Source organism: Crocodylus siamensis, chromosome 3 (genome assembly GCF_052110815.1).
Source record: "Crocodylus siamensis isolate JL-2025a chromosome 3, ASM5211081v1, whole genome shotgun sequence".
Taxonomy (NCBI): domain Eukaryota; kingdom Metazoa; phylum Chordata; order Crocodylia; family Crocodylidae; genus Crocodylus; species Crocodylus siamensis.
In genome coordinates this window covers 39,694,872-39,721,194 of record NC_143397.1, presented here as the reverse complement: position 1 = coordinate 39,721,194, position 26,323 = coordinate 39,694,872, and the positions used below count along the sequence as shown (strand labels likewise).

Here is a 26,323-nt window from a genome sequence, read left to right as displayed (position 1 = left end):
AAATCTTCTGCACAGTATCTATGTGATACAGCTTTCCCAACTAGAATTCTTGTCTAGGCTCTTATTATTTTGTGTCTCAATTACTGCATGTTCCTTCTCTCTTGCCTTAACAAATTCCTTCCAGTCCCATTCATATTAATTCAGAATGCTATTGCAAAAGCCATTCTACTAATCTACCACTTAGACCAGGCTTCTTTTCTCCCACTGCTCCATGCTAATCCTTTACTGGCTCCCTTTCTTTATCATCTCAAATAAGTTGCTTGTCTTCACATTCAAAAACCTTTGTGACCTATGCATGCCCTTCCTATCATCTCCGATTCAGCACTGACTTCTGCCTTTGATTAACCAAGAAGCCAATCTTTCTGTTGTCCTTCACATTTTGGAGGAACTCTCTTTAAATACCCTCATATCTACTCCACTGTATTACCCCTTAACTCTGCCTTCCTATACTATCTACAAAACTCTTGACAATGGCTAGATTGCTGATGTATCAAGAGCACTACCTACTATAGTGACTAATAATAACTTATTGCTTCCTTGACATTCCGGTCAATCTGCATTTTTTTAGACTAAGGTATTTTGGAGCAATGACCAACTTTTTTGTTGTGTTTGTACAGACCCTAGCAAAACGTGCTCCTCATCTTTCAGCAAAGCCCAAGGGTACTACAGATGTCACAATTAATAAAATACCTGTATTTTCTTGCAGACTAAACACCCACAAATAAACCATGCATCTTGTTTTTGGAAGGCAGAATGTGGAAAAAAGATTTTTTTCCAGAGCCATGGCTGACTACGTGACAGAGTAAGTCCTCTTGGGAATACAGTGTGTTTAGGAAGTACAGTACCAGCAGCTTCAACTACATTGTTTCCTGAGTTGCCATAGTTCCTGGACACTCTGGCTAAGTAAAGACAGTCAAAAAGCCTGAGGCTGAATCGAGTCAATCTTTGCATGTTACTGTAAGCTTTATAGTTTGAACTGACAAGCAAGTGAATATTCACTTCTGATTTCAGAAATGCAGCCACATGCATACAGTGGCTCAGGCCAGAAGCTGGGGTGGAGCGGGGGGTACTAGAACATGCCTCTCTGCTTGGCTGGAGCAAGCCCACCCATCCTGCAAGAGGCAGCTCGCAAGGGTGCCTGGGATACTGGGACATTGTGAGTTAACTTGAATTGGGAGGGGACTGGGACAGAAGTTCAATAAACCAATTTAACTTAAATCAGTTAAGTCGGGTCGACGAGAGGAACCTATACACAGGTAAGTGACAGGGGCCAGGGTAATGCTGAAAGTAGGGGACCACTGCAAACATCCACAGGAGGCCTCAAATGCCTCTACACAAACGCTTGTAGTATGGGAAACAAGCAAGAGGAACTTACCCTCCTACTAGCTGACACCAACCTGAACACAATGGGAATCACTGAAACGTGGTGGGACCCAATGCATGGCTGGGCGGTGAATGTCAAGGGCTACAGGCAGTACAGGAGGGACAGGATAGGAAAAAAAGGTGCGGGCATGGCACTCTATATTAAGGAGGAATACACATCCTCGTCAATTAGCAAAGAATCAGAGGAGGGGCACTCTGAAGTGCTTTGGGTTAGAATACAAGGCAGTCGAGGGGAAAGAGACTTAATGGTGGGGGTCTACTACAGACCTCCCAACCAAGGGGAAGAGCTAGACCAGGAATTCTTAAGTCAGCTCATGGAGGTAGTAAAGTCAAAGGATGTGGTCATCATGTGGGACCTGAACTTTCCAGACATCTGCTGGGAAGAGCAGTCAACCAGGTCTGACTGCTCATATAAATTCCTAGCCAGAATGCAGGACCTCCATCTAACCCTGAAGGAGCACAGCCCCATCAGGGGAGACGCCTTGTTGGACCTGGTGCTGGCCATGGGTGACGACCTGGTGAGGGGGCTGGTGGTGCTTGACCACCTGGGCGACAGTGTTCATCACTGCCTGCTGGAATTCACCATCCAGTGCAAGGTGGCAAAGGCCTACAGCAAGGCAGCAGCCCCAGATTTCAGGAGGGCGGACTTCAGTGAGCTAAGGAGAATAGTCAGGGAAGCACTGAGGTCCCGGAGGGGAGGGGAGGGGAGCCAGGGGTCGAAGGAGAGTGGACACTTCTTAAGGAGATGATCCTCCAAGCCCAAAGGGAGGTAATCCCAACACAGATTAAAGGCAGCAGGAGGGCACATAAGCCCCCGTGGCTCACCAAAAGCATCTGGGAATGTCTCCTAGCAAAAAGGGAGGCGTACACCCAATGGAAGGGAGAGGCCATCACCAGGGAGGACTATACTGCAGTTGCTCGGGGATGCAGGGGATCAGTTAGGAAGGCCAAGGCAGAGATGGAACTGGGACTAGCTACCAGGATCAAGGACAAGAACTCCTTTTTTAAATACATAGGGGGCAAAAAGAAGGTTCCAAGTAATGTGGGGTCCCGGCAGGACACATCAGGAAATCTGGTCATCACACCAGATGACAAAGCCAAAATATTTAACGATTTTTTTTGCCTCCATTTTCCTAAGCAGGGACCAGAACAGTCACCCCCCCTAGGCCCCCCTTAAATCCCAGGAGAGGTGCACCTAGGCCAAGTATTAGTGAGGAACTAGTTAGGGAACTTCTGGAAGGACTGGATGTATTTAAATCAGCTGGTCTGGATGATCTCCACCCTAGAGTACTGAGAGAATTGGCTGAGGTCATTGCAGGACCCCTGGCATGGCTTTAGGAGCACTCGTGGTGCTCTGGTGTGGTGCCAGAGGACTGGAAGAGGTCCAATGTGGTTCCCATCTTCAAAAAGGGGAGGAAGAAGGACTCGGGAAACTATAGGCCAATTAGTCTTACCTCGATCCTGGGCAAGCTTTTTGAGAAAATTATTCTGGTGCATATGCATGAGGGGCCAGCAGGGGAGATTATGCTTAGGGGCAACCAATATGGCTTCATTAGCGGCAGGTCCTATCAGACCAACTTGGTGGCCTTCTATGGCCAGATCACCAGATCCTTAGATGCAGGGGTAGCAGTGGACATAGTCTTTCTGGACTTTTGGAACGCCTTCGACACCATCTCTCACCCCGTTCTCATTAAGAAACTGGGGGACTGTCGTGTCGACACGCACACAGTCAATTGGGTCACCAATTGGCAGGAGGGCGGCACCCGGAGAGTGGTGGTGGATGGGTCATTTTTGACTTGGAGGGATGTGGGCAGTGGGGTTCAGTGGGGCTCAGTCCTCGGGCCCGCACTGTTCAACATCTTCATCAGTGACTTCGACGGGGGGGGGGGGGGGGGGGTAAAAAGCACCCTGTTCAAATTTGCTGATGACACCAAGATGTGGGGCGATGTGGGCATGCTAGAAGGGAGGAATAGGCTGCAATCAGACCTAGACAGGTTACAGGGGTGGGCAGATCAGAATAGGATAGGATTCAACAGTGACAAGTGCAAGGTGCTGCACCTGGGGAGGAAGAACCAGCAGCATACCTACAGGTTGGGGAGCTCCCTTCTCATCAGTACAGAGGCAGAAAAGGATCTTGGAGTCATCATTGATGCCAAGATGAACATGGGCCGGCAGTGTGGGGATGCAGTCAGGAAGGCCAACCATACCTTGTCATGCATCCACAGATGCATCTCAAGCAGGTCCAAGGAGGTGACACTCCCCCTCTATGCAGCACTGGTGAGGCCGCAGCTGGAGTACTGTGTCCAGTTCTGGACGTCGCACTTCAAGAGGGTTGTGGACAACATGGAGAGGATCCAGAGGCGGGCCACTCACATGATCAGGAGACAGCAGGGCAGGCCCTATGAGGAGAAGCTATGGGACCTGAACCTGTTCAGCCTTCACAAGAGAAGGCTGAGGGGGGATCTAGTGGCCTGTTACAAACTAGTCAGAGGGGACCAGCAGGCACCGGGGAAGTCCCTGTTCCCCCGAGCACTACCAGGAGTGACCAGGAATAACAGTCACAAGCTGGCAGAGGGTAGATTTAGGCTAGATATCAGGAGGCGCTACTTCACGGTCAGGGCGGCTAGGATCTGGAACCAACTTCCAAGAGAAGTGGTGCTGGCTCCTACCCTGAGGGTCTTTAAGAGGAGGCTAGATATACACCTTGCTGGGGTCGTTTGGCCCCAGTACTCTTTCCTGCCATGGGAGGGGGTCGGACTCGATGATCTGCTCAGGTCCCTTCTGACCCTAGAAACTATGAAACTATGGATACTGTATCCATCCAGGTTTATCTTAAACCAGTTTTGGCCATTTTGAAAGTGGTTTACGTGCATACTGAACTGCTGTTGTGTTACAGATTTAAACCAGTTTCCCATCACTTACACTGACTGGTTTATGTGTAATTCTTGTCCCTAGGCTCTGTTTTCAGGAAGACTAACTGTACGTCACAAGGTTAGGTCCCAGACCAGGGGTGGGAAATTATTTCAACTGGAAGGCTGCTTAGTAAGTTTTGGTGAGGCATCATGGGTGGCAAGGGTAGCCCTGCCCCTTGACAGGTGCCCCGCCCATGGTTGCCATCTTGTGGCTAGAAGTCCTGCCTTCTTGCCCCTGACCTTTGCCACCAGAAGTTTCTCCCCTTGCCCAGGAAGTACTCCTTTTGTGGGGTGGGTGTTGCTTGTATATTGTGTGCGGAGGCGTAGGGGTGTATCAGTGGTTGGCAGGGTGTGGGTATGATGCAAGTGGGGTGTGTGGGTGGGAACGTTTTTGGGGGGTGGTTGAGGTGTGGGGTGTGTGGGACTGTTGGGTGTGTGTGCAGGTATGGTGGGGGATGGAGTGGGTGTGGGATATGTGTGTGGGGTGTGCAAGTATGGTGTGGGTGGGGTGTGTAGAGGGTGTGTGTGTGGATGCTTGGGCGATGTGATGTGTGGTTGGGGTGTGGGACTGTTAGATGTGCATGGGTATGGTGGGGGTGTGTATGTAAGGAGGTGTGGGTGCATGTGTGGGGAGGTGTGTGTGGATGTGGGATGTGTGTGGGGGTGTGGTGTGTGTGATTGAGATGTTGGGTGTGCAGGAGTTTGGGTACGTGTGTGGATGTGGGTGGGATGTCTGGAGGGGGTCTAGGTTGTTTGTGGAGGTATGGTGGGGTTGTGGCTGTGGTGTGGGGCATGTAAGACTGTGTTGTGTGTGTGGCTATGGTGGCGTGTGTGGTTTAGTTGGGTGTGCATGTGTGCACCCAGCTTCCACCTGCTTGCTCTTTGTGGCAGGGTTGAGCCCAGCCCCTCCACAAGCAGGGGGGATCAGATCTGCCTGCCTGCCTGGCTTGCAGTGCAGTGCAAAGCAGCCGCCACCAGCAGGTAGGAAGCTAAGCCCTGGAGTGGGGGGTGGGGCAAGAAGAGACAGGGAGCCAAGCCTAGCACTGCCAGCTCTCTTGGTCTGTCCCACACCTGCCCTGAGGGGCTGTAGGCAAGCCTGCGCTGGCTCCTGCTGCTCCCACCCTACGTACCTGTCCCACGCCTGCCTGGCGGGGCTTTGTGAGCAGCTGAGCTCCTTCATTCTCCCACCTTCATCCACATGCTCCCCATCCAGTCATGCACATGCTGTACTTTCTCCTCCCTACCTGCTGCCCAGAGCACTGTAGCAGGGACAGGAGTAATTGTCGCTGGAGGCTGGGACAGCAAAGCAATCCCCTGGGCAGCAGCAGCAGCCCTGCCCAGAAGCTGTGCCTGCTGGACAAGGCTGGCACCCTTCAATGGGGGAGGCTGGGAACAAAGCAAGTGCTGTCCCAGGCAGGAGTGGGCAGGACTCAGCCCCATACAGAATACAGCAGGGGCAGCCACCAGCGGGGCCAGATACAATTAACTGGTAGGTGCCTGCCTGCAGGCCGGATACAATCAGCTGGCAGACTGGATCCTGCCCACAGGCCGTATTGTTCCTATCCCTGCCCCAGACCCTTGCAAGGACAGTAGCAAGACTGTTAGTTCTTCACTGTAAGTCAGGGGGCTTCAACCATTTTTAACAAGTGTACCCCTTTGGTCTAAGAGTTTCAGCTCATGTGCCCCTTTATATTTTTTTATTGTTTTAAGGGTGGGGAGAATCAAGGCCTCCCACAGTGAAGGAGGGAGTGGGGCAGGGGCAGGCACTGCATATGCGGAGGGAAAAAAAATTATTGAGGGGGGCTGAGCATGCGCATGCATGCACACACCCCCTGCAGGTAAATCTGTGGGGGAAGGGGTGGGAGAAGGTGAAAGTGTTGGGGGGGTGCAGATCAAGGACCCTGCAGTGAGGGAGGGAGCGGGGCACATGCAGTAGCAGGGACTGAAGGGAGTGGAGCCCAACTGGGGCCTCACTTGCCCCAGCCCCTGCTCCTACCCTGCTCCCTCCCTCACCACAGGGGCCTCAATCTGTTCCCCACCCCACCACTGCCGCTGCTCTGCTTGGCCATGCGCTGCGCTGCTTTCCCATGGCAGGTCGTGGCTCTGTGGGTTGCTGATGGGCCTCGCTGAAAGAGCTAAGGCTGGGAGAGCGTAACATAGGACTGTGCCATCTTGAGAGGCCCATGGCATGCACTGTCTCTCCCAACTTGTTTTTTTCCAATTAAGTACAACGCTTCCCCACTTAAACATGGACCCCAATTTTGGGGGGCTCATTTTTGGAGTAAAGGAGAAGGTTGTATGTGAGAAAAAGTAATATATTACCTGATTTTTTTCATAATTAAACATCTCTGTTCAGAGAGTTTCTATTTTCCCTATGCTGAAAGCCATACAAACTAATGCACACCTGAACCCTTTGGGAAAAAATGGAAAGGACTGCAACAAAAAGAATTCCCAAAACAAAAAAAACTCCTGACATAAGCATTTATGTGGATCATAGCCTGGAAAAGGAAAGCAAATTCACATTTTATACACTAAAATTTTTTGCAATGTAAGTCTCACAATACCAACATCTACATTTTAGATCTCTAAAACTGACCACGTGCATAAGGAACTTATGAAAGTTTCTATAGTGTAGCATTCATTTAACTTGGTATTGTCTTACCCTCAAAACAGTAGATTCTTCCAGTTGTCATGAATCCTTCTTTTATTTTAGAAGATCCAAGAATTGGATTGTGGTTTAGTTAAGAGAAAAGTAATCAGCCCAACATAACATTAATTGACTAGAACATCTTCAGAAAGTAGAATCTGTTTGGATATTTGTAGTGTAAATTAAGGATGACCCTTAGCTGTAATAATCTGCACTGTTTAGCATTTGCATCTGTTAGATCACTAGGGAACTATCTGGCTACATGTATATTTTTCACATCTGTCAGCTAAATCAGAATTCCAGATGCAAAAAAAAGCTACCACTCAGGAAAATTATATGAAGCTGTGACACTCCCTAGAGGGAGTCACGTATCTAAGAATGGATTAATTACAGTCAGACAAATACAAACATCAAGGAGAAAAAAAGGGTAGTCTAAGGAGGGGAACTAAGGAATAAGGCAAAGCTGAACCAAAGAGAAAAATACAACAAAAAGGGAGTTGTTAAATTGTGAAAGAATAGGTAAGTCAATTAAAACTGTACTTAAAAAAGCACTCATAAATATATTTGTATGGATCAACTATGAATAATCATGGGTGCATCTTGGCCTAGGTGTCTTTGTTACTGAAAAGATAGAGAAGGTGTATAATTGCTAGGGCTGGACAACATTAGTGAACACTGTTTCATGATTCCTTAAAATGATTCACTTAAAAAAAGTTTCAGATTTTTAAAATCTCAAGGAATATTTTTCACAGACTCTTGCAAAATCCATTACTGCTTTTAAATGCTGAACTTCTCAGCTTTTCAGGTGTTGTGCATCCAAAAATTCATTTGTTTATATTTCAGGCCATTCTGATTTCTATGAGGAAAGCAAGAATCCCATAATAAAAACATACTTAAAATCACCACGTCTATCTTAATTTACAGACATATTAACAGGCCAAACACTGATGGAAATGGCCAAGGACATATAACTCCCTCTCTCTACTGTTAGGACTGGATTTTTTTTCTGTGAGTAGAAAAGAACAGTGCCCCACAAGAAGTGGTAACACTGCTCAAACTACTGAAGTTGCAGTGGGAAAATTTAAGATGAAAATAATTAATTCCTTTAATTTGTAAGGCAGGAAAACCCATACAAAAAATCAGTCATCTATGGGGTATTTAGAAGAAAGCATTTAGAAGCATTTCATACTATGTTAGCTTAATCAGGAATTTGGATTGTTACATGGGATATTTTTATTTTAAAATGTAAGTTCAATATTATTTTTATTTGGCTTTAAAACACTTTCAGTTCAGAGAAATAAAATAATATTTATATTTTAAATAGCTAAATTATGCATTTTTTCCAAATATAGATTGACATACCTCAAAGTCTACAGCAATATTTTAACATTAGACACTATGGCCTTGTCTAGACTCGAGGTTTTGCATCCTGTTGCAATCTAGTCAAACAACAACCAATTAATTTGGGGTTAACTAACAAGTTCATAAATGCTAAGTTAGAAACATTTTTTCCTGGTCATGATTCATTCTGCAGGAAGAATGGTATGAGAGCATGAAGCCAATTCATTTTAGGGCTGCAGTAAATTACTTCACCCTCCCATGGTTAGAGGAAGGAAGAAATTGTGGCTAAGTCACAATTTTGTCCATATGTTGCTCCTGGGGTGGAAGAGCTATACACCATGCTGTACTCCAGGCTCAGAGCAGCTTCTCGTTCCAACTGTAAGCAAGCAGCTAAGAATACATGTGCAAGACAGTTGAGCACAATGAATTCATTAGACCCCAATTTTCACTGTCTTTCATTTTGTTGCTTCAATATGTTTTGTCTACACAATAGGAAGAACTTCTATACATACAACTTCAGCTGATGTTATGAAATGGTCATATCATCAAATGTCTCTGTACAGACAGAATCTAGCTTTTGCTGACAGCATCTAAAATCTGTCAGAAATGGGACAATGGTTGCTGGCTAGACCTTCACGGTCACACTTTTTTGTGGAAAGACACAAGGAAAATGGATTGGCCAAAGCTAAGAGATGGAGGAGGACAGTGTAGAATACCCAGAAGTGGAAAAAATGAAAAATGTGCTGCTGGTAGAATGTGCGACTTGAAGTACTTGCATAGCAGGGACCTGCATTTGGGCAGAGGAAAGGATTCAGAGATATTTTCATAGTAGAGGGCTTCTGTTTAGCTGCAAGATCAGCATCATGAATGTACTCAGAGGAGAAAGAGAAAGCTAGAGAGAGAGAAAAAGAGAGAGATTGATACCCATAATTCAGAAGACAACCTATGTATACAAAAGGCATAACCTGGACTCTTAGAATCCACTGCCCTAAATTCAAAGCCCACTCTCCAGAAGAGTGAGGAAACAAAGGCAGTTAAATATATAGCAGGTGAATATATTATTTTCCCTAAACCTAGGGATTTTTCATGCTTTTTAGGCAAGATTAGTTATATTTAGAAATAGTCAGAAAGTGAATGGGTCTGATTTTGCTATTGTGTTTCAAGGGGGTTCTAAGTCCTATCTGGTCCTAATGCCATGAGGTGGTAACTGCCCAAATGCCTATACACAGGAAAAGTACCAAATGCCATGAGAAAAACAGGTCTTCCAGATTTCTGAGATGAAGATAAACTTGCTCCAGTAGATTGTGATGTGATGCAGCAGCCTTATGAAGGTCTAGAAATAGGAGTTTGAGCAGGGCTGTGCCACTTCTCTATTGAAAAATTGCCAATCCTAAACGCTGAAAAATAATCATGAGTCAGGCTTCTTCCAAAGTCAAAATAAAAAAGGAATTTGGTTTAACAGCATGGAATTTTAGTGGTAGTAAAGTCTGGGTCTTTTGGCTGGTCTCCTGGATTGTGAGCTCTGAGAATTCACATCTCCATAGTGGCCAGGGTAGGCAACAGAAGTGTACTGTATGCAACAGGTGATGCATACAGTACCCACTCTGCCAGTCCTTTGATAGCACAGGATGAAGTAGGTTGCTGCCTACAAAAGCTCGTGCCTCTCTAATCCAGTTAGACTCTAAACTGCCACTCTATCCTACCCTCTTCCTGACTTCAGACTAACATGGCTTAACACCTCTAAATCTCAGAATGAGGCTAACTTCTCCACCTTATCTCTGACTTTCTCCCTTTTCAAAAGCTAGGCAATTCCATATACTTCTAATATATGTATGATGTGATACAAAGATAGTAGAAATTATTTTTTTCTTTTGTTTTTAATAATACTACACTACATTCCAATAGTTAAGAAAGAGTGTGGGATTCCCATCAGACTGCTTATAGAATTTGGTAACAATCACTCAAGCTGTGTCTTCATATAAAATTAAGGGAGCACAGTTCAGTGCTGAAGCAATAATATGAAGAACTACTAATCACTCTCTAATCCTTAAATCTGCATATCTATATTGATACAATTTTTATATCTTATTGCATAAATATATAAAAAATAACATGAAGCACTTGGTAAGTTAGGAAATGCCAGACTCAGACTGTCCACTTTCAGAGTCTCTGCTGAGGACTATAATATACCAAAGCAGCAACTGCAAGGAAAATTCTGATTACCCTCAGGCTAAGTACAGACAGTCAAAAAGCCTGACACTGAATTGAGTCAATCTTTACAAGCTAGTCCAAGATGCATATATTGAACCAATAAGCAATTGAACAGACATTCATTTTTGATTTCAGAAATACAGCCACATGCCTGCAGTGGCTCAGGCCAGAAACCAGGGGGTGCTAGAGCATGCCCTCCTGCTCAGCTGGAGTAGGTAGCTTGGGCCAAGGCAAACCTGCCCACCCTGTGAGAAGGGGCTTTTCAGGGCAGGTGCAAAGCCTCCTGGGATGCTGAGGGACTGTGAGTTAACATGAATCTAGAGGGGATCTGGTACAGACACTCAATATACCAATTTGACGTAAACCAGTTAAGTCTGATACAACATTTATTCACGTTTATCTCCGGGCATCTCCATACATGCTCAGAGCAGCTTTTTGCAGCCTCCCAGCTGCAGCCGGCCCAGGCTAGCTGCTGCCAACTCCGGAGCCCAGTCTGCTTGCAGCCTCCCAGCCACCTGATGGAAGCAGCCCAGGCACAGTCTGTGGCTGGCATCAGCTGCCTAGAGCCTGGGCTGGCGGTGGCATACCAAACAAAATAGCCTTGTGTGCCATTTGGTACCTTATAAAGTAACTAAATCAAGGATAAAGCCATTAGAGTTGTTAAAAAAAAACAAACTCAGTGATAATTCGCTAGCATGGACAAACAAAATTATTTTACCCTAATCTTATTCTGACAAGTTGCTGACCCATTTTAAGAATGATTTTTTTAAAGAAGGATAGAAAATTTCAGCCTGAAAATTAAAAATTCATTAGCCGTTGAAGAGAAACTTATCATGGGAAATATAAGACAGTTTAACTATAAACATTGCTTTCTGTACTTTCTGTAAATGACCACATATAACATCAAAAAGAAAAATCCTTCCATCCTTAGTCCTTCTCTCACTGAAGCCTGTGACATACAAAATTAGCACATGTGTAAGTCTATAAATGAGTGGATTCTGTCTATTTCAATAATCGTTTCCCAAAAAAATAAGGTTGGCATGTAGTTGAAACATCACGATCCAGAAAAATATGTAAAAAGCAAGAGATTTTGGATGGTATTTTTTGTGTTACAAACTGTATAGCTGGGAGAGATGTCAAACCACCTTTCAGGCACAAAGAGCTGTAGCTGTATTACAGGAGCCAAGCACACACCATTAAGTATACCCAAGGCAGGGTGCCAAAAAGCAACACTAGTTACTGCTCAGATCCACTGCCCTGTGGCTGGGATTTGACATGTGAAATGAGAGTATGTGGAAAGTACTTCTTTGTGGCCTCTTACGTACAAACTTCAGATGGTACAAACTTGCCCTTATACTAGTTTCAGAGAGAGATTTTGTTCACTGCCCCCTGTATTTATGTTTCACTTTGGCTCTAAAAATACCAGTCATCTATCCTAGCTTTGAGAGCAGGGAACAACAACCTATGGAGTCATTCTACCTGGCCTGTTCAGGCAGGGTGCTTCTGCAGCTTTTCAGCAGCACAGGGCTTCACCTGAGTGGCAGGGAGAAGCAGCAGCAATGCAGGAGAGGAGCAGTGGGTTTGGCTCCAGCATGGGCCATCCAGAAAGCAGTTCATGCTCAGAGCTAAGCTCCATTCAAGCATCCCCTACTCCCTTGCTGCTAAGTGTTGCCAACCCCTGTTTTAGAGTGCTTAGAGCAAGCAGTAAGCTATCCTTAGACTTTGCTGGGAAGGGCAGCTGTAAATTATATTAATGAATGAATTACTTAATATTTACCACGACAAGTTGATATTGTTATTTATTTTACTTTAGCACTAATGGGCAACAGTCATGGATCAAGACTCCACTGTAATAGACACTATACAAATACAAAAAAAAGACTAAACCTATCCCAGACAGTTCACAAAATAAGAGACTAAGGATGGATGGAAGGACAGATGAGAGCACAAGTAAACAATCTGCAGCTGTGGCACCACATAACACAATCTAGCATCAATGACATTTCTATACTAAGATGTGCAGCTGTTTCTCTTTTTATCTCCAAGAACTTATGGCAGAAAGAGAAAAGCAACCACCAAGCAAATACAAATAGGCTTTCATAGTTGGTAAGATCAAAAGGGACCTGAGCAGATCATCAAGTCCAACCCCCTCCCATGGCAAGAAAAAGTACTGGTGTCAAATGACCCCAGCAAGGTGACTGTCAAGCCTTGTCTTAAAGACCCCCAGGGTAGGAGCCAGCACCACTTCGCTTGGAAGTTGGTTCCAAATCCTAGCCACCCTGACAGTGAAGTAGTGCCTCCTGATGTCTAGTCTGAATCTACCCTCTGCCAGCTTGTGACCATTATTCCTGGTCACTCCTGGCAGTGCTCGGGGGAACAGGGACTTCCCCAGTGCCTGCTGGACCCCTCTGACTAGTTTGTAACAGGCCACTAGATCCCCCCTCAGCCTTCTCTTGTGAAGGCTGAACAGGTTCAGGTCCCATAGCCTCTCCTCATAGGGCCTGCCCTGCTGCCCCCGATCATGGGAGTAGCCCTCCTCTGGACCCTCTTCATGTTGTCCACATCCCTCTTAAATTCTGGCGCCCAAAACTGGATGCAGTACTCCAACTGAGGCCTGACCAGTGTCGCATAGAGGGGGAGGATCACCTCCCTGGACCTGCTTGAGATGCATCTGGGGATGCATGACAAGGTACGGTTGGCCTTCCTGACTGCATCCCCACACTGCCAGCCCATGTTCATTTTGGCATCAATAGTGATTCCAAGATCATTTTCTGCCTCTGCGCTGACAAGAAGGGAGTTCCCCAGCCTGTAGGTATGCTACTGGTTCTTCCTCCCCAGGTGCATCACCTTGCACTTCTCAGTGTTGAAACCCATCCTGTTCTCATCTGCCCACCCCTGTAACCTGTCTAGGTCTAATTGCAGCCTATTCCTCCCTTCTAGCGTGCCCACTTCACCCCACATCTTGGTGTCATCAGCAAATTTGAACAGGGTGCTTTTTACCCCCTCGTCCAAATCATTGATGAAGATGTTGAACAGTGCAGGCCCAAGGACCAATCCCTGGGGGACCCCACTGCCCACATCCCTCGAGGCTGAAAATGACCCATCCACCACCACTCTCTGGGTGCAGCCCTCCAGTCAGTTGGTGACCCATTTGACTGCGCAGGTGTCGACACCACCATCCCCTAGTTTTTTAATGAGAACAGGGTGAAAGACAGTGTCGAAGGCCTTCCTAAAGTCCAGAAAGACTATGTCACTGCTGCCCCTGCGTCTAAAGATTTTGTGACCTGGTCATAGAAGGCCACCAAGTTGGTCTGAAAGGACCTGCCGCTAATGAACCCATGTTGCTTGCCCCTAAGCATAACCTCCCCCACTGGCCTCTCATGGACATGTGCCAGGATAATTCTCTCAAAAAGCTTACCCAGGATCAAGGTAAGACTAACTGGCCTATAGTTTCCTGAGTCTTCCTTCCCCCCTTTTTTGAAGATGGGAACCACGCTGGCCCTCTTCCAGTCCTCTGGCACCACACCAAAGCACCACGGTGACTAGGATCTTTCTATCCATATAGTAATTTTACAGATATGAAGCTATGTTCCTGAACTAAAGACAAGTTTATTTTCCTAACATATTCAATCTGTAAGAGAATTGAACTAATTATTTTCCTATACTCACAAGCTGATAAAGGCAACAAGGTTCCCAGTTTGCAAAATGAAGAGAACCTTTCTTTTGGAGAAATTTCTCATGACAGTACTAACCTGTGCATTTACACTAAATTAAGGGCACGATATTTTCAGTTATATTCATCCAGTGCTTTTTATTAATCTCCTAAAATAAACAATGTGAAGCTTCATGCATCTCATATAGTAACAAGCCTTTAGATTTGGTCTTAACTGACAAAGGATGTGCTGTGCATATGCACGTGCATGTTCAACAGAAGAATAAATGCCTGGGAGATGGTTAGTATTCTGTAAAATGCTAGGAAGAGACAAAAATACCCACAGTTACATGTGGGTGCACATTTCTCACACGACAAGTACTCTCTTTCCAATGTCCCAGTTCCAATCCTCAAAGGGAATTTACAAAACACCTTTTGTAGATGAGCCTATGAACTTTGCTTCATAAATCTACTGGATACAAAAAGTCATGAACTAAATATAGATATTGGATTTATGGCACATTATAACCTGCCTAACATCTAATAACTCCAGGTAACCGCTCTACATTTTACCAGCTACATTCTATCACCAGGTCAATATACCCTCCTTCCTTCCCCGCACCCTGACACCCATGTGTCTGGCACCTATTAAACTCACACCGCCTCCCACACATCTTCCTGCCACACATTCGCATTTTCACAGATCTGCATTTTGCATATTGGCTTAAGCTTCTATTCCACCCAGGAGAGCACACAAACACCAGCAGACCCTCTGTATGCCTGAAGAAGGGTGTTTGTGCCCAAAAGCTTGCAAAGAATAATTTTTCCAACTATTTAGCAAGTCCAATAAAAGATATCACATTTACTCAAAGAAACTTGTCTGCCTTTGTCCTTAGACCAACAGGGTTATAACCAACACCCTAGGAAGAGAAAAGACACTTGTAGTATTTACTGTGAAGTACCTATGTGTGGTCAGCATCATCCCCTATGCCTATGGCTGACCTTGCTTTGTTTACCTTGCAAATATCAGGGGTCAACATTTCCCTCTTTTGTGTTCTCCCCCCCACCCACTTACCTGTCTTGTACCCATTAACCCCCAACCCCTCTGATCTTCCCTGCCATGTATTTGCATTTTCACATACCTGCATTTTGTATAGTGGCTTAAGCTTCCATTCCACCCAAGAGAGTACACAAACACCACCAAACTCTCCCTATGCCTGCAGAAGGGTGTTCATGTTGGAAAGCTTATGAAGAACAATTTTCTCAACTCTTGTGTTGGTCTAATAAAAGATACCACATTTACCCAAAGATTCATGTCTGCCACAGAAGGGAAAGGCACCAGAGTTTTACCACAAGATAAGTTACAAGGGGTCAACCACAAGCAGATGATGTAGTGCTGATCATGCTTAGCTATGTTACCAGAAACACTGCTATTACCAAGATTTTATAGTTTAACAACTCTGGTATTTTATAAGCATGTTTAAAAAGTGAATGCCCAAGGGTTTGGCATGTTTTTTTCTTGTCAATTTAAAACCACAAAACATTTCAGCGAAGCTTCAAGGATAAAAACATAGTACGGTAAAATCCCTGTTACCCGGCATGAGTGGGGAATGTGGGGTACCGGTAATCTAAAAATGCTGGTTACCTGAGGCATAGGACTTCTGGCCAGACACGGAGCTGGGGGGAGGGTAGGTGACTGCAGCTGCATGCAAAGTGGCAGCAGCGCAGGGTGGTGGGTAACGGTGGCCGCCACGTGCAAGCTTCCCCCCACTGCCTCCAGCCTGCCAGCTGGAAATTCTGGTTAGTAGAGTATGACAGTTAATAAAATAGTAATAGTATATGCTGGTTAACAGGGATTTTACTGTATCCAGCATATACTATTAACCTAAAAATATATACCTCAAAGCTTTTAGAAAATTAAAACCCATATACTGAAAATTTAGCACTGATACAGGCTTTACTTGAGTGAAAGCAAAAACAAGAAACACGTTCCTTAGCTTGAGGGGTATCCTGTATATGTTGGGGTAGAGAGCCAAATTCTTCCCCCAAAGCCACAAACTTCCTACTGTAATAAAATGTAGATAAGATACTTGCAGTTTCACAGGCTTAGATTGTTGCTCTTCCTTGCGAGAGACATGGGGATATATTATTTTGGAGAAATAAAAAAAAACAAAAAACAATCCACAGAGTAATCTCTTTTCCAGAAAATCTAACATTACCTATGTTTTTCTAGGGAAACCAAGGCTTGTCAATAGGTAATGATTTAAAGTTTTGCCTCTTAAAATGAAAGTGTTCTAAATCAGCTGTACAAGTAAAAGTAAACCTTGATGTCTCTACAGAGATATGAAATGCACAGCATGTACCCCAAAATGGGAAAGTCTGAAGGGGGGGGAGGGGGGGGAGGCTGAATCTCACAGGTAATACAATATTACCAGCGAGAAGAGGACAAATGAGAGAGGCAAACACTGATTTGAGAGTTATATACATTTTACTGCATGTTTTGACTAAATTGATACCTATGGAAAGTATTCAAAAATTGCAATGATTAAAAATACCCTTTTATTTTCATCATATCAGATGTAATGACTAGACTTTTGATTGAATGCATCCACTGTGGCAAGGATTGGAATAATATAAGGAGATGTTGGAATAACAGACATCCATGACAGCCTTTCATGAGTAACTGTTTTTTTCTCAACAGTCCCACTTATTCATACCTTTACTTAGCTGGTATTTTTTAAATTTCCTTCACAAAAGCAAGAAAAATATACTACTGCTTGACAACAATTAAACAAGAAAAATTCTAAGAGTTGCGTGAATCTTTCAGGACCACAAAAATGAATCTTCAATTAAAAAAAAAAAAAGGAAACCCAATTAAGTTAAAGTTTTTATTGTTGGATCTATAGTGATGATCTACCTCCACGTTCATGTAACACAGGTACACATTAAATTTGTAAAACTAACTGTTGGGAAATGTGGGGCTATTTTGTACTACAAAAAGACTTATAGCCTGTGGGTAACACTTATGTTTTTCTTTGGAACAGTACAGTAGTAAAATATTCCTAAACCAGCCATCTGAAAAAATCATTCAAATGCATTCTTTCATATGCTAAAGTATGTAGTTGAGAGTAATATAATTCTTTGCCTTTACACTGACCTACAAATTAATCATTTTGTCTTTGTGCAAGATTTTTTTTCCCCTTTCCTTTTTTTTTTTTTTTAATTGACCAGTTGTTTCCCAGGCAATTTAACTAATCTGAACTCTGAATGACCTTGTTATCCAAACAGTGTTTTAGAGATAGCAACTACTCCAACCTTGGACCATGGTATCATCATTTGGGCAGATTCTGGAACCACTAAGATCCTACTTTATTCACTCAACACATACCAATAGGTTATAATTATAATGATGTACGTGTTTCACGGTACTTTCATCACAGAGGAGCTACATACAGTGAGCTCAGATTCCTTGAGTTATATTTTAGAATTTACTTCAGAAAAGTTGCCACAAAAAAACTAGAGAAATAAATAATAACATTTCTTTCATCAGCCTAATTAGTAATACAGTTTTGTACCTAGGGGTGGAACATGTTAAACTAACGTCTCGCCTATTTACTAAGTTTCTTAAGCAACAACAAAAAATACCTGCCACATTACCATAAAAAGTTTACTAACCCTGCAATACTGTTTATCAAAGGCTATTTAATCAATTTAATTGCCAGTTCCAAATGAAAATCTAGCATTATTTATTATATGTGGAGTTACTAGCTAAAGTACTTGGAAAGATTTACTTCCAAGTGGTCACCTACTTAGATCAAGCACTAAATCACTGACTTTGTGATGGTGTTTGTTTAGGTGGCAGCAGTTTAGCTGGCCAAGCCTCAATGGCCCCTCACTGAGCTCTGTGTGTGTGGCCCATTTTGCATTGCAGCTGGCTTGACATACAAGTCCCACTGTATACCAAACCTATTGTTATTTTAATGTGACTCTTAACAGTCCACTTTGCCCTTACCACCCTAAATACAGCTCCTAAGGGCAGCATGTTGAATACGCTGTGGCAAAGCCACCTGTCCTAAGGAAAATAAATCATGATACACAATAAAAACTAACTGGCACAGTTTTCCAACAGAGACACAAGTAAAATGCAAATTTCCAATATGACAGCAATGCATCTTCTTTGATCATTGCTTCAAAAAACTAACACAATAGAAGAAATCTGTAATAATGCTGCATGGCACTCTGTTACTTTTTCCCTCCGTTTAAGTACATGATATTACATGTTTTGAAAACAACTTTGTGTCAGCACCCTACTATGAAACTGCACCATGATTCTGTTAAACTTATTTTTTGACTCAGCAATGGATTATTTGTGACAAATGGCAGATTAAAAATGTCAGGAAGTGGCATGAGTCACTTTATGCAAGCCTATTACCCTTTTAGGGTGGTCAGTGACACATCCCCAGAATATAGGACACCCCCTTGGTGTGGGGGGACAGGACCACCGGCCCCTTTGGACAATCAGCAGCAAAGAGCAGGTCCACCACAAAAAGGCCACCTCCCTCCCTCCCTCCCTGGCTAGCTCAGAACCCTGCTCCTCCTGGCTGTGCACTGCCCTACCTCTAGGCACAGCCAACAGAATTGGGAGGACAAATGATTGACATGCATTTCCACCAAAAAACTGAAAAAATGAGATTTTTTTTACAGTCCATTCATCATTTAGAAATGGACAGGAGACAAAGGGCTTAAAAACAGGATGGTCTGGTATAAAACGGGGCCAATGGCCACCCTAGGTACAGTCATGTCTCAGTTCTACATTGCATGTTGTGTGCATCATTCAGCTGTACCCCAAAGAGCTGCCATAGCAGATTTACTATCCCTGCACATCTGGGAGCAGAATGTCTATCTGTTCATCCCCTCCCATGAATTGATTTGTCTTCTCACAACATTCAAGACAGGATTGGACCTAGCTGGCATAGTCAAATGTTTCCTGATCTGGTATAAGAGAAAAGAGAGCTTTGAAAAAGACTGGTATTTCTAATTAACTTTAGACAGTTATTTTAAAAAATATTTAATTTCTCTCTAATCAAGGACAGGATGATTTTTCACTATAAACTAGGAAAGGGACATAACCATGTAAAAGAGCCACTTTTATAACTTCCCTCCAGACAAAAGATGTTTACAATGCTGAGTTTTTAGTTGGTGTGGAGAATCATTTGTCAGATTTACCACTCCCAAACATTCCTGCTAGATACTAAATGGCAAAACAAGCCCCGAACAAACAACCAAGGGCACCTTAAGGGGTATAACCACTCTGTTTTCACGCAGCAACTTGCAAAACCTATATTCTCTTTTCTACTGCTCTCCTGACTTCAATGTGGGGTTTTATGGTGTGAATATTACTTCCTTACTTAGTAAAGTTTAAGAAGGTCAATGCACAATTGCCTGGAGGATTTAAGTCAAAGATACGCAGGTAACAAGAGAATCTCAGAATTTGGGAAACAAAACACCTATTAGTTCAGGTAATATATCATTCTGTCAATGCAGGATTGTTCCTTACAGTGAATTTTCCATCAGTGCGTCCAATCCTGACTCAAGCACTAGGGTTGTCACCATTTCCCTTGGCAAACATGTCCATGGTAAAATAAATTTCAGCATTAGAAAAAGCTTCCTAAATTATGTCTATATTTGTCTTTGCTAATTTCATCCCATTATTCCTACTAATGCTCCTTTGGACTATTTTGTGCAGCTATAAGTACATATTAGAGAACAAATTTTATCAAGGTTTTCACGGCAAGTTCTTTTCAGAGACTTAGGAAAGTATTCTGCCATTATAAGATTCGAAGTACTTTCTTGGTTAGTACAGTTAGAGGAATCTGAATTTTGCCTATGAATATAGGTTCCATATATTTTCATAACTAAATTCTTATTTAATAAGTATTGTTAATCAGCACTCTAAACAAAAGTTTACCATCATAGGTAGCCTGAAGATTAAGCAACAAATATACAAGGTCTCAGAGGACTGCATACAAACCCTTGGAAAAAAATTATGGCATTTTGCATTTAAAGGTTTTCTAAGTCCTTTTTTATCTAAGAATACTAATAATTACCAATCAAAAAAAATTACACCCTACAGCTAGAAACTAAACTGACATCAGTAATGACGCTAACATTTGATTATTTTAGAAAATACACTTTTACTGTTTTAAGTCTTAAAAGTGAACATGCAGTAAATGAACCTATTTGCTTGGTCAGAGTCTCCAAGTGAACTGCATTTATTATTTCTCTTCAATTAAGCCATTTACTAAAGCCCCATTCCTGCATGTGACAGTACTCAAGTACCCAATCTAACTCCTATGCAAACATTTGCAATACAAGGGTCTTGGGGTTTGTCTGCATGTGGGTAGGAGATGGGAATGGATAATCTCATGAGGTCTCTTCCAGCCCTACAATCTTGTATGTAGCCTGGCTTTTGAACTGACATGGTTAAGGCATGCCAGTTTCTGTAAACAATGGCAGAAAGAGGAGTGATATGGCTAGAATTGCATCTGTCATTATGATTCCCATCCTTAGCCCTTAGCAGGATCAACTGAAAGGAGCTTTTGGCAGGAATCTGAAACAATGCTTGAAGCAGAGCTCTATAGATACAAGAAGATAACTTAAATTGCTTTGTCACTGAACCACACTCATGTGGATATGATTTGCTTTAAAAAGATTATTTTTATAGTTAAAGTAGTGTTGTAGTACCTATGATGGCCCAAGAAATTTGCAAGAAACAAAATTTGTTTGGTAATGTCATTTATTAGACCCGTTTTACAGTTGGGAGAGATGTTAGACAAGCTTTCCAGCACAAAAATGTACTTTCTCTGGTTTGGAAAAGTAGAAGATACAGCCTAAGCTAAGTACAAGTTAGAAAAATTATTTTTGTTTAGCCCTTCCATTTAGATGAAAAAGATCACTTTAAAAATAGAGCAGGTGGTAAACCTGTGGAATAAAGAGAAGCTATCAAAAGTAATCACGGGTTAAGCAAAGAGCAGCTGAAATAGATAAACCTATTTATGTTTTTGTTTTTTAATTAATTGAAAAATAGAAGAGGTTAGTGGTAGGAACAGATGAGCAATAATAAGCCATAAACATAATTGTCCATGTTATGTCCATAGATTATAGTGTCCCATAACGTTGTGAATTTATGCTCCCATACCCATCTTGTGATATTGTGTGTTTCCCTCAAGAACAAGGACTGTGAAATCAGAGATAGAGTAGTTGTTTTTTGAGAAGTATATTCCTACTTATGATAAGGTGTTTTCTGCCCTTTATCTTTTTCTTTTCTTGTAAGCATTCATTCTAAAGCATAGCAATCATTTCCATGAAAACATTTGGTGCACTGGAAGAAGTATATCACGTCTTCTGATAGTCAAATGTACAGCCCACTGATTCTGTTGGTATACTGATTGTGGTGACAATGGAGATGGACTGGCTTTTATTTTTATAGCTGTAATTGTCCTGCTATTGTTCCTCAGTTCAATTATCTCATGTAGACAAAATCTTAATCAATAAAGCAAAGTAACAATAGTTCATAAACAGCATGTCATCTATTGTTAATATGAAAATTTCATTCAATTTGTGACAAAAATATTTAAATAATCTAAAGGGAGAACCAAAGCATGCTGCTGAGAAACATGCTCAGGACCATGCTAAGCCATCTACGCAGCATATCTGCGAGCTCAGGCATGGACAAAATGGTAAAGAGGTGATGCAGACATTCCCCATACTGTCCTTCATCTTTCTCACTATGACCATGATGAGCCAAATAGATAACCTGAATACTTAGTTACTTAGAATACAAAGAGATAACTTGAATAGTTACTTTTTGTACAAGTTAAAAGTCAGAGCAGGTCTCACATCCAGGGTATGGAGTCGTGCCTCTGTCTTGGGTGCACAAGTTGCTGCAATTAATATAGAAAGTTAATTTTGTTGGTTTTGGTAAGTTTACCCTGACTGGGTTAATAAGTCAGCAAGGAAGAGCTGGCATTCCCCATACTTCTTGCTGAGATGATCAGTTAAGAGGGCCATCTTCATTGACAAATGCAATAGGCAGCACATCACTGGTGGTTAAATTGTGAGCCCAGGAGGTCTGAAAGCACAAGCTTGCGGTCCCATAATGAGACTGGGTCTTTTAAGGGTGGAAGTGCTTTGGTTAGACTCTTGCATGAATATCAGCAAACTAAGGTAGGGAAAAAAACATCTGCCTTTCCATGGATGGGCAACCTACTTGTTGCTAGGATGCTTGACTGAGTGCAGGGAAAGGCCCTTTTAGATTACCTCCTGGAGCTTGAAGTAAGAGGCCATGTATTTATATCTCAGATAGTAAAAGGGATTTTCTTTTACACTAGAAAGAGACTCTCTCATCCACTCTGCCACATTAGTCAACCTGAGGCTTTTATGATGATCATGATGCCATGGACTGAACGGGGTTATCGCAGACAACAGATCAAGGAGCACAGCTCTGGGATTGGGTATACAAGAAACACAAATATCCAGGAACCAGAGGTATTGAAAGTCCTGGGACCTCCAAAAATCAATTCAGCTGAATCCTGTCTGATCTTGTGAACATTTGGGGAATTAATGGGATAAGAATGTAAAAATATAGTCAAACCCCTTTGTTCCCCCTCCTCCCCACCAAAATCCATGGAATTGGGAAAACATCATACAGAAATCCCGAGCTCAGGCCTCCCAAGATGCAGAAGGGACTGAAACTTTTCATGGATCAGTGTTGCAATTGAGATTCTTCCAATTTAATTAAGTATCAATTAGGTTTATTGTGCTATTGGTTGTTCTGAGGTCTACAAGCAAAGTGAAGTTGAAATCTCTCTCTAAATCTGCCCCAATATCTTAGCTGGAGTGGAAATAAATACCAATTAAAGTGACTGCTGGTATAGCCCTGTCACATGAAGGGTCTCCCCAGTGCCACAGAGTCAGAGACTGATGGAGCACAGCACTAGGGTGAGGAATGAGTTTCCTGTGGGGCCACTAACCTATACTCCTCAGTCTAATATTTCACTGAGGGAACATAAGTAGAAGTCTATTATACGTGCATTTCATAAGCCATCCATGAGAGCCACAAATTCTCAGTAGAGTATGGGGAGGAGATTTCACCTTAGGGGAGTATTATGAACCCAGGCATGGGCAGTCCGGGCTAAGCACCAGAAGCCCAGTCCTGGTCAGCTTCCCAAGAGCCGGGGTACAGAGAAGTCAGATGTTGGAACTGGAACTGGGAGCTATAGCTGAGGTCAAGACAGACTGGGGTCAGAAGCTGTAGCTGGAGACAAGGTAAGCTGAGAGTTGACCAGGATCAGAAGTCAAAAGCCATAGCTGGAGCTTGAACCAAAGTCAAAAACAAAGAACCAGAGATGCCAAAGGGCCTTACCAAAATCAGAAGCTGGAGTCAGAGCCTGGAATCAAAACCAGAGAATCGGCAAGGGAGCATGGATGGTCAGGAGCAAGAACTTTCACCTTTACCCAGATAAGGAGACTTCAGGATGAGCCTGGCTTTTAAGGGGTCTGTCGCCTGCAGCTTTAGAGAACTGGCTGCACTGACTGGCCCACTCAGCCCAGCTAGGGCTCTGGGCTTGCTGCAGGTGGTGCTTGTTCAAGGGATGAATTGTCCTGATCTCCTGAATGAGACCAACTGGAACCAGAGTTCTGATTCAGCCTAATTACAAAGAGCTGGACACCTTTGCATTTACCTCATTTACCTTGGAAGGCATTTTCTCTACCTGATTTCAGATAAAACTGAAAGGCCTATAAAATAAGGGTATAAGAATGCAGTGCCCCTAGCTCCCTAGTGCCCTTGGAACTTGTTCGGAGGACTACCCATTAGATAGATTTGTATGGGCTTCCCCAGCCTTCCCTCCCTATCCCTGCAGGACTCAAAGACAAAGCATTTCCCATAGGAGAAAGGATTATTGCAAGTATAGAGGCATCTAGAGTGTTCATGATTCATTGCTATAATCTTGTCACAATACCTGGATCCAAGTGCCCTTGAATAAAAATGTCATCAAATGAAAAAAGTTTAAACTAAGTTTGCCAGCAGACAGTAGTGTAGAGCTATATAGTATTTTATTTAGTAAATCTAAATGTAGCAAAGAAGAACGTAGGATGAACTTTCATAGGCTACAGCTTACTTCATCAGATGCAATCAGTTAAAGCAAAGTTTTCTTTCAGTCTAAAAGCAGGCATCAAACAGGCTGTATCAAGCCAAAAAGTAGTTGAGAAGAACAAAAGTTCAGTTGGCACACACTGCTATTTTACACCTTTGGTTAGAAGCTCAGGGAATCACACAGTTGCATACAGACTGGATAAAATGTCTCCAAATTTGGGCTCATAAAACAGTAAAATGTTCAAAGGGACAATCATGCAAAGGAGAAGAATCATTTATTTGAAATGTTCTTGGAAAAGCACTTGTTCTGATGAGAACTACACATGTTGCCATCTCTTGTTGAACTGCTCACAGAAAAAATGTGGCTGTAGAACACGGATAGCTATTTTCCTATGATCATAACCAAAACACTGAATAAAAATACAAAAGAAGAAAATTATAACTGTCCTAACTACTGTTTGAGATGCACTGTAAATCTCATTTTCCACCCACAATGGTCTTCATTTTGGCTATGTTGATATTTAGAAAAATTAGTATCTGCCCTGTGATGATGAAGTACTAAAAGCATATGAGCCCTGTCTGTAGCAGCACTTATACTTCTGGTAGAAAAGATTAATCTTCAGTATTGCTAAAAATGAAAAGACATTTTCCTAGTGTGGACAAGTTGCTGGACATCTAAATACGTGCAATCTGAACAACATTTTCAATTGTACAAACTAAATAAATATATGCATACTAGTACTTATTTTAGTGGGTTTTTTAAAATCTGTATTCTGCCTAGTAACTCGCATCTAATAATTACTATATAGAAACAAAATGATTAAACTGATTACTGTTATTATGCAGTAATTATTCTACAAGTCAAACACTTTTAAACACCTTTAAAAAGTATTCTTATTGTATCATGCAGAGCACCAAGGTATATAATGAAAATGGAGGGGAAAACACACTGTGTGATGACAACTGAAACTTCCCAAAGCACACAATAATATCATCTAAAACCAAAGATATAAAAAGCCAAACACCTCTGGTTTGTGATAATTTAATTTAAAAGCTACTTTTCTCCATTTTCAATTAAGGAAAACGTTCTGAGATAACTGACTCGGATTTATGCTTAGGGATAGGATTTACATAAACACTAAGTGTAGGCCTAATACAGATTCCATAGAAATTCACAGGAGTTAGATCAGCCATGAGCATTTTTATAAATCCTTACACTTAGTTCAAATTAATAAGATACAGATACACCACATCTCTTTGCTGATTTTGTATACTAAAGCAACTGTGACCACACTTCTCTAGCAAGACAAAACAACTTAACTAACAGTAAAACACTACAGAAACTAAGTATTTATATTTAGAAATTTTACTGTAATCTTTGTAATACATATCAAATAACAAAACTACTGAATTGAGATTAGTAATTATAAAATTGTTCCTAATATTTAATGGATTTTTTCAAATAGTGATGATTGATTAAATAGGTCAAGACAGAAGGAGATGACAGATTAAACAGGGCAGAAAATAAAATAAATAAAAAATACACCATGCAGCTCTGTAAAAGATGGAATTGATCACTTCTGCTGAACCTTATATTTTAAAGTAAGAATAAGAACATCAAGGTGCTTTCCTTTGACTGCAATCAGTATAATTAGCTGAAGAAAGTTTGCATGCTTTTATTATAAGCCAAAGGAGTGTTCTCCACAAAAATGGAAAGGATGCAAGATTTTCCATTTATATATAATGTTAATACAGAAACTTTGCAAGGGGTTAAAGAAAGTTGAATATCTGCTTTACAATAATTCAGATCCTGAAAAGATTTATAAAAGATTCAGTCCCTAAAACAAAATTCCCAACATTACCATGTACCTGAAAACCAGCATAAATTTTGTTAATGTTTATCTGTTTTCTACTGTGGGCTATTATACAGAAAAGGATATTTCATCTGAACATCTGAAAGGTGCCATCTTATCCAAAACTCTGCTGATGCCCGATACCAAAAGTGAAATAAAATCACTTAT

The 26,323-nt window shown here is 42.3% G+C and overlaps 1 protein-coding gene across 7 annotated transcripts in view; it reads right to left on the bottom strand.

Annotated features, from left to right (window-relative positions):
* Positions 1–26,323, bottom strand: part of XRCC4 (X-ray repair cross complementing 4) — a 400,573-nt gene that overhangs the window by 249,770 nt on the left and 124,480 nt on the right. The window lies entirely within an intron of this gene.